The sequence below is a fragment of the Alligator mississippiensis genome, chromosome 3, assembly GCF_030867095.1.
Source record: "Alligator mississippiensis isolate rAllMis1 chromosome 3, rAllMis1, whole genome shotgun sequence".
NCBI classification, from domain to species: domain Eukaryota; kingdom Metazoa; phylum Chordata; order Crocodylia; family Alligatoridae; genus Alligator; species Alligator mississippiensis.
Genome location: NC_081826.1, coordinates 195,313,076 through 195,324,478, shown reverse-complemented (window position 1 = coordinate 195,324,478; position 11,403 = coordinate 195,313,076).

The following is an 11,403-nucleotide window of genomic DNA, read 5'->3' as shown; positions in this document are numbered from 1 at the left end:
TCACTGTCCTCCAAATCGGCTGAATCCTTAATACAAAGTGAAGACTTGCCACTTTGCACAGGCCTACTGACCAGGTGCACCTTTACTCTGACAGCTCTATCACTGTGTATCGATAAAATTTGCCTATTATTGAATAGAAAGGTCATGGTTGGTCTGAGGATTTGGGGTCTGCCTGGAATGTATCTGGGTCATAAATCCAGTGTCAGCAGCACCAACCAATGTAAGCACACACATAATCAGTTTAGCTAAAAAATAACTAATTTTCTGTTAGCAATTTAAATGGCAGTGTTCAGCATACTCTTACCCCCAGCAACTGACTTTAAAAATATTTAAGATTCAACTACCTGCAGTAAAAACACATTTGCTGCAAACCTACATGCAGCATTTTATGGCTCAGGTGTTAAATCTAATTTCATTTGCTTTTAATTATGGGTTGACATTTATTTAACAGGCAACAACAAAATCCTTATTGGAAAAATTTGATTGAAAGTGTCACCAGATTTCCTTAGCTTTCAAAGTAAAAAGTTTGTTTTTAATATGTTTTTTTTGTTGTTCAGTTTTATATCTTGTATTTGACATGCTAAATAAGTTCCATTGTTATACACTACAATGAAGATTTCAATAGTTTTTTTTTCTAATTCAAACAGAGAAGAAATCCTTTGAGTCCCATAATAATATTTATATTTAGTAATGGTGGTTTTGGAGAACTAACTTTTTCAATTTTTATACTAAAGCAAAATAATCAGAGTAACTACCAAATTAATTTTGTATAAACTAACAATACAAACACTACATGATGACCTTAATTTTAATGGATTTAATCATGATGACCTCAGTTGTGCAAGCGAGGAACCAAAGAGGTTAGGTCTTGGTTATGGAAAACCAGGTATTATTTGGATCCAGCCTCAGTTAATACAAATTCTCTTTTCTGTTCTTTTTAAGGGTTTTTAATTTTTTTTCCTCATTCCCAGCCCCCCCTTCCTCAGCTAAAATTATATCTAGAACTGACTCACCTGAGTATAAGTTCATCTTTTTAGATGCTTATTACATTTAAGACTCATGGGGCACATCTACATGTGCATTAATGGACCATAGATACTGCACATTAAGTTTAGTACTTGTAATAACTGAATGTGCAGTAACTGGTGTTATTTCACAGTAGTGCCAGCACATGCCTTTTTAGTGATGCTAATGTGCAGGCCACATCCAAAACAGACTCAAAAGCTCCTATATGACTTTTGCTTAATTCTGGAGGTGCCTCAGCTCAATAGGTACCTTGCTTTTTTTTATTTTTAAAGTACTGTATGGAATCTGTTCACTGTTTCTGTAATTGCCTCAAACCATCCTGGGCTGAACACCTATTTCCTGAGGGCCCAGTTCGATACAGGTTTGCAAAGCATGCCTTATGTACTGTGACAGGTTTAGACCCTTCACAAAGTGCAGTCATCATGTCTTTTACAAGGTAGTCACCAAAGAAGGATATGCTGCTCCTTTCTCATTTTTATGTAATAACCTGGTAGTTAGACTGCTCATGCAGGAAGAAGAGATTTAGGTCCTAGGTTTTCCTTAGCCTGAAGTGGGATTCAGACCCACATCTCTCACCCAGGAGAGTGACCTAACCAAACGTGATATATTAGGCTAGGTAAGGACACTTTTTTTCACTGCTGTTGCTGTAGTGACATAGCATTAAAATATGTAGGGTTTGTGAGGCCAGAGGGAGCTCACAGGAAAGAAATCATGACTTAACTAGTGATAAGAGGAATCTTGGGTTCTTGTCCCTTCACCCAAGGCTATTTACACTTTATTCAGTGACTGGAATAGAAAATGTAGAAACAGCCCCTGAAGCAGAACCCGGGCCTCCCAAGAGTGTCTGAACTGCTAGTCTACAGAATTGCAGTAACTCTTGTGTTCCTTTCTGTACAGCTTCAACTGGAGAATAGGCTAAGCTGAGATGCAGGCAAAGTATGCCACTTCTTTGAGAAATGTGCTTCATCCTCCTCATTCTAGTACTAAGCCTTTCTTTACCATTGCTTTTGGTTCTGAAGATCCTTTTTATGTTGCATCCATAATTTTAAGCATTTCTATATCTACATTTTCCAAGTAGTATCCTAGGTGCTACTATTTTACAAGTTGGGCTTGAATTGTTGCATCTCTCTTCCAGAACACATTATTTTATAAAACCAAACAAATCTGGTTCTTACAAATGTGTGCCTTATGATGCCCGTCAGTCTGAGTTAACAATAAAATAGCTTTAAAATATCTACGTTGTTACTGTGAGTAACTTAATAACATCCTTATTGCAGGGGCTCTGGCATCCAGTCTTAATTAGGCATTTACAAAGAGATTTTTAGAGCATTGATCCTTTATTTGACTCATTAACCAGTTCAAATCAAGAATCCAGAGCTACCCACTCCACATGGAAATGTGCCCAAGTTGCAGAACCCACAGATAAGGCAATCATGGAAGACAATCATCCTCAACTGTGAGGGATTTCTAATGATGAACCTGTTACACAATCCAAGATGTAATAAAATAAAGAAACCTATGCCATTTTCCTAAGGGTGAAGTCAAGGTCTGAAAAATATTAAGACTTGAAAAGAGAAATCCTTGGACAGATATAAAACTTCTTTGCTAATGTTATGTATTCTGAGAATGATGTACAGTCATACAGCAAGTTGGTAAAAGCAAATATGTAGCTGTTTATATGTGTAAAGTAACTAGATGCCTGGATTATGGGCTAATCCTTTTAGACTGCACTGAAATCTAGTCATTAAAAACCCAAATGGAAGAAGAATAGGAAGCATAGCAATATAATGTATTGCACATTACAGAGGCTACATGTACTTCAATTAGTGTTAACTATTCCAATGGAAAGTTTTTTAGCTGAAGTGTCTTAAACTACGTAATAATAAAGCCCTGCTAAATCTGGTTTCAGTGTTTCTATGGCAACAAGTTTTATGCTTTTAAGATGTAAGCTTTCTGTGGCTTCTGGTTAGATGAAACACAAAATAAAATGCACTGGAACCCTGATTTGGAGAACTTTGTAAAAAAAATACTGACTTGCACATCTAAAGCTTTGCTTCTACAGTGATTGCAATAGCAAATAATTATGGGAGTAGAGTTTAATTTAAGCCTCTTTTATCAATGACTACTAAGAGGGAGAGACTAAGTCTTCCAAAAACGTGCTTGTAGATGCATGACTAGATTCTCTTCAAAGCTGCTCAGTCTGCTTAACTCCCTCCCCCCCCCCCCCCCACACCTGTAGACAGGTCACTTTCCAGATTATACAGGAGAGCAATTCATTCAAAATATTTTGAAGCTGAATCTGAACCAAGACTGTCATATTGATATGCCTAGTAGCTCATATCACCTTTGGTTGGAATAACCAATTTCAGAGTGGATGGTATAAGCTTCCAAAATACAAGAATGTTCCTGCATTTTTAGAGTCTTTGATAAAATATTGTTATGTAAATTGATTATTGGGCATTCTGTGCATAATATATAGTCTGAATATGTCTCTGTTTTCATTCTTGGTGACTAAATTCCAGGGGTCCTGCTTTTCATATAAAATTAGAACAGTATGTAATACAACTTTCTATCCAAATAGTACCATGCAAAACCAATGATCTGAACACACTAGTCCTTGCTGTGATATTACTATATTTCTTCATTGCTTTACCTTGCAATATGCTCCAACAGCCAGTAAAACTGGACTTAAAGCATGCCAGGGTCCTAGTGAGTCTTATAGAGGATAACTAATCAGATCTCTTTCTTACCTTGAGAGGGATGTAGTACCAGCACCTTTGCTACCAACAAGGAAACTGTTGTAAAAGCACAGAACTTTTTTTGGTAGGCTGCTCCTACACTATTTAGGTCCAACTGAAGCCTTAAAGCTAGTAGTTTTCAATGTAGTAGTTAGATAACTCTTTGGGCCCTTAGCTGTTAACTGAAAGAGAGAACCATGTGTTGTCAAACACTGGCCGTGTCACTGAATGCAGGATTTTTATTTTTTTAATTTTTTTTTTTTTTGTCACCATTCCAGTTAGTCACTCTTACTTCTTTACGTAGGATGACCAGATGTCTTGGTTTGACTAAGACAGTCCCAAATTTTGTAGGTTGGTTCCAGTTAGTTGATAAAAATTAAAATGGAAGTCTTAGAATCACAGGGGCATGGGGCACAGTTTGGCAGGAAGGTGGAGTGGCATGGTGGGCCAAGCAGGCAGAGAGGTAGACTGCTACTGCCTGCTGCTGTGCTACTAACTTTGCAGGGAGAGGGGAGGGATTTTTCTGGATTTCCTTAAAAGTAATATGGTCACCATATTAACAGCATAGAGGCTATGTACAAGTGCTACATTTCTACTGGGAGAATTGCCATTCTCCCAGAAATTTTTACACAAGTGTAAAAATGGTCACACTATTTCTTCTGGACCAAAAATAACGTAACTCCAGCTTGGTAGAAATTGGTCCTGGGAGGCTTTCTCAGTTGCTCCCTGCCAGCTCCTTAAATGCTGGGGAATCCTGTATAAAAGGGTTTTCAACCTTTTTAAATAAGTGTACCCCCAGCAGCTGGATGCAGAGCAGGGGGAAGAGGGTAAGTGCCGTACGTGGAGCAGTGGCAGCATGAGGTGGTGGGTGGTGGCACAGTGGCTACAGCCACCACATGCAAGATCTGCCTCCCTCCTGCCCCCCCCCCCCCATCTGGGTCCAGCCAGCCAGGCAGTGTGACGTAGAGGGACACCGCTGCCCTCTTCCTCCCCCGGCCTTGCCCCCTGGAGGCAGTGGTGCAAGGTGGTGGGTGGCAGCGCTCAGTCCCCACCTGCCCACCCACACATCCCCCCTAGGAACTTCCCAAGTACCCCCCAAGGTATGTGTACCCCCCAGTTGACAAACCCTGCAGTACAAGAAGTGCTACTAACACAATTTTAAAGCACAATTAACCCTTAAAGGGAACGTGAAATACAAACACAGGCAACTCAGTGTCTTAAAATCAAAGTCAAACTTTATTTGTACAACAAATACTATCTTAGCAGTTTCTATATTCAAAGAGAGAAAAACATTCAGTACAATAATCTCATCTAATCCCAGATGTTACTTTGCTTAACAGAAATGATGGCCTCTCAGTTTCTGAAAGTAAAGGCTATATCATAGATTTCATAGACATTAGGGCTGGAAGGGACCTCGGAAGATCATCGAGTCCAGCCCCCCGCCCAAAGGGCAGGAAGTCAGCTGGGGTCATAGGATCCCAGCAAGATAAGCATCCAGTTTCATCTTGAAGGTGTTCAATGAAGGCGCTTGAACCACCTCCGGCGGCAGGCTGTTCCAGACCTTGGGGGCTCGGACAGTAAAGAAATTCTTCCTTATGTCCAGCCTGAAACGATCTTGTAGTAGTTTGTGACCATTCGTCCTCGTCATCCCTTGGGGTGCTCTGGTGAACAAACGTTCCCCTAGATACTGGTGATCACCCCTGATAAACTTGTAGGTGGCCATCAGATCACCCCTGAGCCTGCGCTTTTCCAGGCTAAAGAGCCCCAGGGCCCTCAGCCTGTCATTGTAGGGTCTGCTTCCCTGACCCCTGATCGTGCGCGTGGCTCTTCTCTGGACTCTCTCAAGCTTCTCCACATCCTTTTTGAATTGTGGAGCCCAAAACTGGACGCAGTACTCCAGCTGCGGCCTCACTAAGGCTGAGTACAGGGGGAGAATGACGTCCCGGGATTTGCTTGAGAAGCATCTATGGATGCAAGCCAGCGTTTTGGTCGCTTTAATAGCCGCAGCATCGCATTGCAGGCTCATGTTCATCTTGTGGTCAATGATGACCCCCAAGTCTCTTTCTTCCATAGTGCTAACCAACATAGCACTGCCAAGCCTATAAGGATGCTGCGGGTTTTTTTTCCCCAAGGTGGAGAACCTTGCATTTATCGGCGTTGAACACCATCAGATTCTCATCTGCCCACTTGCTGAGCCTGTCCAGGTCAGCCTGGATCACCCGCCTGTCTTCTGGCGTGGATGCTTTGCCCCAAAGTTTGGTGTCATCGGCGAACTTGGCCAGTCCGCTTCTGACTCCAGTGTCCACATCGTTAATGAAGATGTTGAACAGTATGGGTCCAAGGACAGAGCCCTGGGGGACCCCACTGGTCACAGGACACCACGATGAGTGACTTCCATCAATTACTACCCTCTGGGTCCGACCCCGGAGCCAATTTTCCAGCCAGTGGATCGTGGGGGACCCAAGGCGACAATTGGCCAGTTTCTCCAAGAGACGATCATGGGACACCAGATCGAAGGCTTTTTTGAAGTCATGATATATGACATCAATCTCATCTCCCTTGTCCAGGTGATAGGTCACCTGATCGTAGAAGGAAATGAGATTGGTCAAGCAAGACCTACCCGCAACAAACCCGTGCTGGCTATCCCTTAAGATGTTGGCGTCGGCCAGTCCATTAAGGATGGCCTCCTTAATAAACTTTTCTAAGATCTTCCCCGGGATAGAAGTCAGGCTGATGGGCCTATAGTTAGCCGGATCCACTTTCCTCCCTTTCTTGAAGATAGGCACCACGTTGGCCTTCTTCCAGTCTTCGGGCACTACACCAGAGCGCCAAGAGTTTTCAAAGATCCGCGCTAGAGGCTGGGCTATGATGCTCGCCAGCTCCTTGAGTACCCTGGGGTGAAGATTGTCAGGGCCGGCCGACTTGAAGGTATCCAGCTTCTCAAGATGTTCCTTCACAAAGTCAGCATTAATGGAGGGCAGGGGATCACCCTCACCCGGACTTCCCGGCCCTGTAGCAGGCACGGGCGTCCCATGGGGCTGATGAAAGACTGACGCAAAGTACCTATTGAATAGGTTGGCTTTTTCCTGGGTGTCAGTTGTCAGTTGCCCCATCTGGTTCAGCAGGGGTCCAACGTTGCCCCTGCTTTTCCTCCGGCTCCCCACATATCTGAAAAAGGACTTTTTATTGTCCTTGATGCTCAAAGCTAGCTGGAGTTCAGTTGCAGCCTTGGCTTTCCTGGTCTGCTCCCTACAGGACCGGACCAGTGCAGAATAATCCTCCTTGGAGGTGACTCCCATCCTCCATCCTTTGTAGGCCTTTCTTTTTAGCCTCAGGAGGTCTGCTAGGTCCCTGGAGAAGGTCTGCTAGGTCCCTGGCTATCATTGACTGGGATGGTCCAGACAGGTGTTTGAAGGCTGGATTTATGATGACAATGATGACTCCTAACTTTCTTGTTGCCCCCTTTTATGCATTAATTCAATTTCACTCTCATGATGGCTGTTTGCTTTCAGATTAGTCTCTCTGTGGTCAGCATACTGTCCATTTTTTATCCTGTCAACATATTCCTTTGTTCAACAGGCCCATCACGCGCACACCTTTTAATTTGGCCTTTTTCCAGTTTCTTACTTTGGGCATTGTTCTTTGTTCTCCCTTATAATCTTTCATTAATATATCCAATTATTTTATCCCCGATTCATCTGATTAGTGCCAAGTTTAGTTAATCTGAGCTAGTAACAAGGCAATTGCTATATCATGTTAGAAGAACATCTCACTGATTTAAAAGAAAAGATATAATGTACAGCTCATAGTGCTCATTATAAAAACAACTCAAGGTCAGCCACTACAAAAAAAAAATAGTTAATAAGGCTATACAAAACTTAAGCAATGATTAAATAAGGATAAATATAAACAATACTATAATTCACTACTCTATAAGCAGGTGTAACTTCAAAGCATTAAATATAAAAAGCTACCCTAACAATGGGGTTTTGCCGCACTGGTCCAGTCCCCCTGGGAATGGAAGAACTGGAACAGCCACTATTTCCCCCATGATTTCCTCAGACCAGGATCATCCTGGTCTCAGGAAGGAGCAAGGGAGAGGGGGTAGTTGTAGGTTGAATGCCTGTACTGCTTCCTCTCCCAAAATAGCTTCTTGTGGAAGAAATTTTCCAGTACTAGTGGGTGGCCAGAGTTTACAGCTTCTAGTCTCCCCACTATACTTTGCTGGTGAAGATCTATGCTGAGCCCTCAAGAACTGTTGCAACCTACTGTTTACTGGATCATTTGTGAAGAAGTCTGGGCTGTTCCAAATTCCACACTTCTGAGCTCTCCAAGGCCTCGGAGCACATGCTAGTGAATAAGAGACTGTGGGCACATCTACATGTGTGCCCCACTGTGCAGTTGGTAGGTAAAGCAAGTACCAAATGACTGCCCAGTATCTGCTGGGACTACACAGTCCCAGCAGTGTATGGGTAATTTCTGATCCTACTGCACAATAGGCAGTGTCATGGCTAGTGCCTGGCAGTGCTACGTCACCGTAGCTCATTTTTACGGCTAGCTAGCGTCTTGTGTAGGTAATACCTAGTACAGTCATGGCCTGGAAAACATGAGTACGTACCGTTACCCTGACCAGAGCTGGGCACAGGGTACTTGCTTTCTCCTCCAATACTTGTATGCTTCTGAAAGCCTTAAACTTAAGGGCTAAATTTAATTATGTAAGAAGAAAGGTTTGTGCTCTTCAGCTATTTGTTATAGGAGCTGTGGTTTTGTTTTTGTTTTGGTTGGTTGGTTTGTTTTTTTTTCTCTGTGCCATCCCACTCAGTCTGTATTAAATCTGTGGAATGTTTTGCAGTATTAAATTTTAGAATGTGTTCTCAGCATTCACATGGTAACGTTTACTGCAAATCCAATATGCACAATTTGTACTTTACCACAAGAGGCCTAACAGACCTCCCGGCACAGTGACCTGGATCAATGCTTTCCCATATTTCCGAAAGCACCTGAGAACTGCTGAGCATAGATAAAAACACTGAATGGGCGACCATCTCCCTGAGGCAAGGATGTCCCTCGTGGGCTGGGTACAGGGTCCCCAATCCTTCCCTGACTGTTTCAGCTGAGATGAGATCTATATGGATTTCCTGGAGATGACGAGTGGTGGGAACTAGACGAATCCTTGCCCTATTCTGTACTAATTTGCAGGCACTCTGTCCTTCTTATTCTGAGTTCAAGGCTAGTGCGACTGCCTTGGGTGGTAGAGGTTAAGCAGCTACAGGTTAGGCTGGTGGCTAGCAGCTGCAACACTGGGCCAAGGCATTTCCTCAGGGTCTGGGAAGAGACCCAGGGGTTGCAAGACTGGAAGCAGTAGCATCCCACCAGGGAACTCACTCCAGAGGGAGAGAAGGGAGACTGCAGTGCTGATAGAGCAGCAGAGAGCACATCACTTTTTCAGGACCCAAGGGAAGGCCCAGGACTGAGTTAACCCTTTGTAGACTCTGTTTATATTTGTGTACTGACTTATGATTTATATAATTTATACTGAAGCCTGAGGGGCAAGTGTGCCCAGAAAACGAACAACTGTGCTGATCTTGTAAAGACTGTTTGAGCCAAGTAATCCCCAATCCGCTACAAGTTGCACTCCTCCACAGTGGTAACCACCTTGTACAGGAAGGAGTTGTATGACTCTCTTCAATGGACTGGAGAGAGACCCATGTTCTTATTGTGCACCAAATAGGCTTGTTCTCAGCTAGCTGCTTTCTCCCCACACTACTACCATCTTGGAGGTATTGCACTACTCCCTGGAGGTTCCTGTTGGGAAAGTAACTCCCCCACCCTCCCTTTAACTTGTCTGTCTGCCCCTGCAGATAGGACACAGCTCTCTGGCTGATATCACCTTGGCAAGAGTGTCCTGGTAGCACAGAGGAGCTCTTTGAGCTTGCACATGGTGACCCTGCAAGATATACCCTGCTGCTTCTGTGAGCTCTTGTGCCAGCACTAGTCATGGAAGGGAATAGCCAATTATGATGGCTCCCTGGGAAAGGTAGCACTTCTGTGGAACATGCATGAGGCATTGGAAACCTTCCTACCCCTGTGTTACAGCTTCATAGCTCTGCCAGGCCTCCTGGCAGTGAAAGCAATGATCAATTACTTACTGAACTAAGATGGTCTTACCCTCCAAGCTCTCCACCCTGCAAGCTCTCCACTGAAGAATGATGCCCCAGCCTGTGCCCTGCCCAAATGCTGTGAGCCTGCTGTTGCTATGACCATGAGCTGCAAGGGGAGACCTGGAATCCTAAAAGATGACAGCTTTTACTGCCACTTGAAACAGCTGCAGCTGGTATCCCTGTGGGGATGGAGGTGGCTGTCATGTTATTACCCAGTGACAGCTTTCTAATGGTGCTGCACTCATCTACTTCTAGCCTCCACAGAGGAGCATATGGGACTGCTACCAGCCATGACCACAGTGCTTTTGTGGGGTGGGGATATGCAGTGTCATGGGACTATGTTCTGTTCTATTCTATACTTCCCTTCCTGTCATGACTTTACTGCCTCTGCCACATCTCTGCCTTAACTAGATTTAATTCTAACAGACCCAGGCATTGAATGCATTAGCTAGCTCATTTAGCCTTAATTTGGCCATAAGCTCAGGAATAATTGCCATGGTCCAAGCATGGGTATACCACCAATTCTCTCACTGTACACATCATGATACCCTTTTCCTCCTGGTAAATCCCAGGGGCAGGGTCAATTTGTACTGATTTGCTACTGCTGCCCCTACACCTTTTCTCCCAAGCCATGAGTCTCACCCAGAGCAAGCCCTGAATGACCCCTGAACCATAAGAAACACTCAGAGTGAGCCATGAGTCACCCCAAGCCATGTACCACAGTCAGAATGAGTCACCCCATTAGTAACCCTTTTTTCTGGAGTTACTGAAACTTATCAGTGGCTGATGCTAGGCTTTCCATGCCACCTGCTCAATAAAAGTCTCTTTTGAGCTGTTTCTGTCTTTTTGCATCATGGGTCTGGGTCTGGGTCTGAGTGGGGAACAAGTCCGCTTAGCAAGCATCCTCATGCTCTTTCATGGCTATTTTGGTATTGGGGTGGAGATGGGATTCCATTATCACTTTTGTTATTGCTGCCATTGTTGCACTGTATCAGTCCCATGGGTATAGCAGGGAGTGACAATGTGGTATGCCTGGAGGACCCTTGATAGGTCCTTGTGATAGGTGACCACAGTCTTCATGGTGCCCAATGCCTTGTTGGCATCCCTGCCCTGAAGATACTGCATCTTCATGCATTTGATTTTAGTGTGGATCTGCTGCCAGTCCTAAAGATGTATCTGACCCACCATGTAGGTTGAAATGCCTTCATAGACCATCTGGTTTTGTCAGCTGCCCTTTCTACTCTTGGTGGTGGTGATGGTTCTCTCCTCACTCTAGATCTTAATGCACCTCATCACAAATCCAGCTCATAGATTCCAGGGACTCAACAGATCATCAAGTCCAACCCCTGCCTAGGCAGGAAAGAGTGCTGGGGTCAGATGAGCCCAGCCAGATGCCTATCCAGCCTTCTTTTAAAGACCCCCAAGGTAGGGGAGAGCACCACCTCCCTTGGAAGCCCATTCCACATTTTGGCTACCCT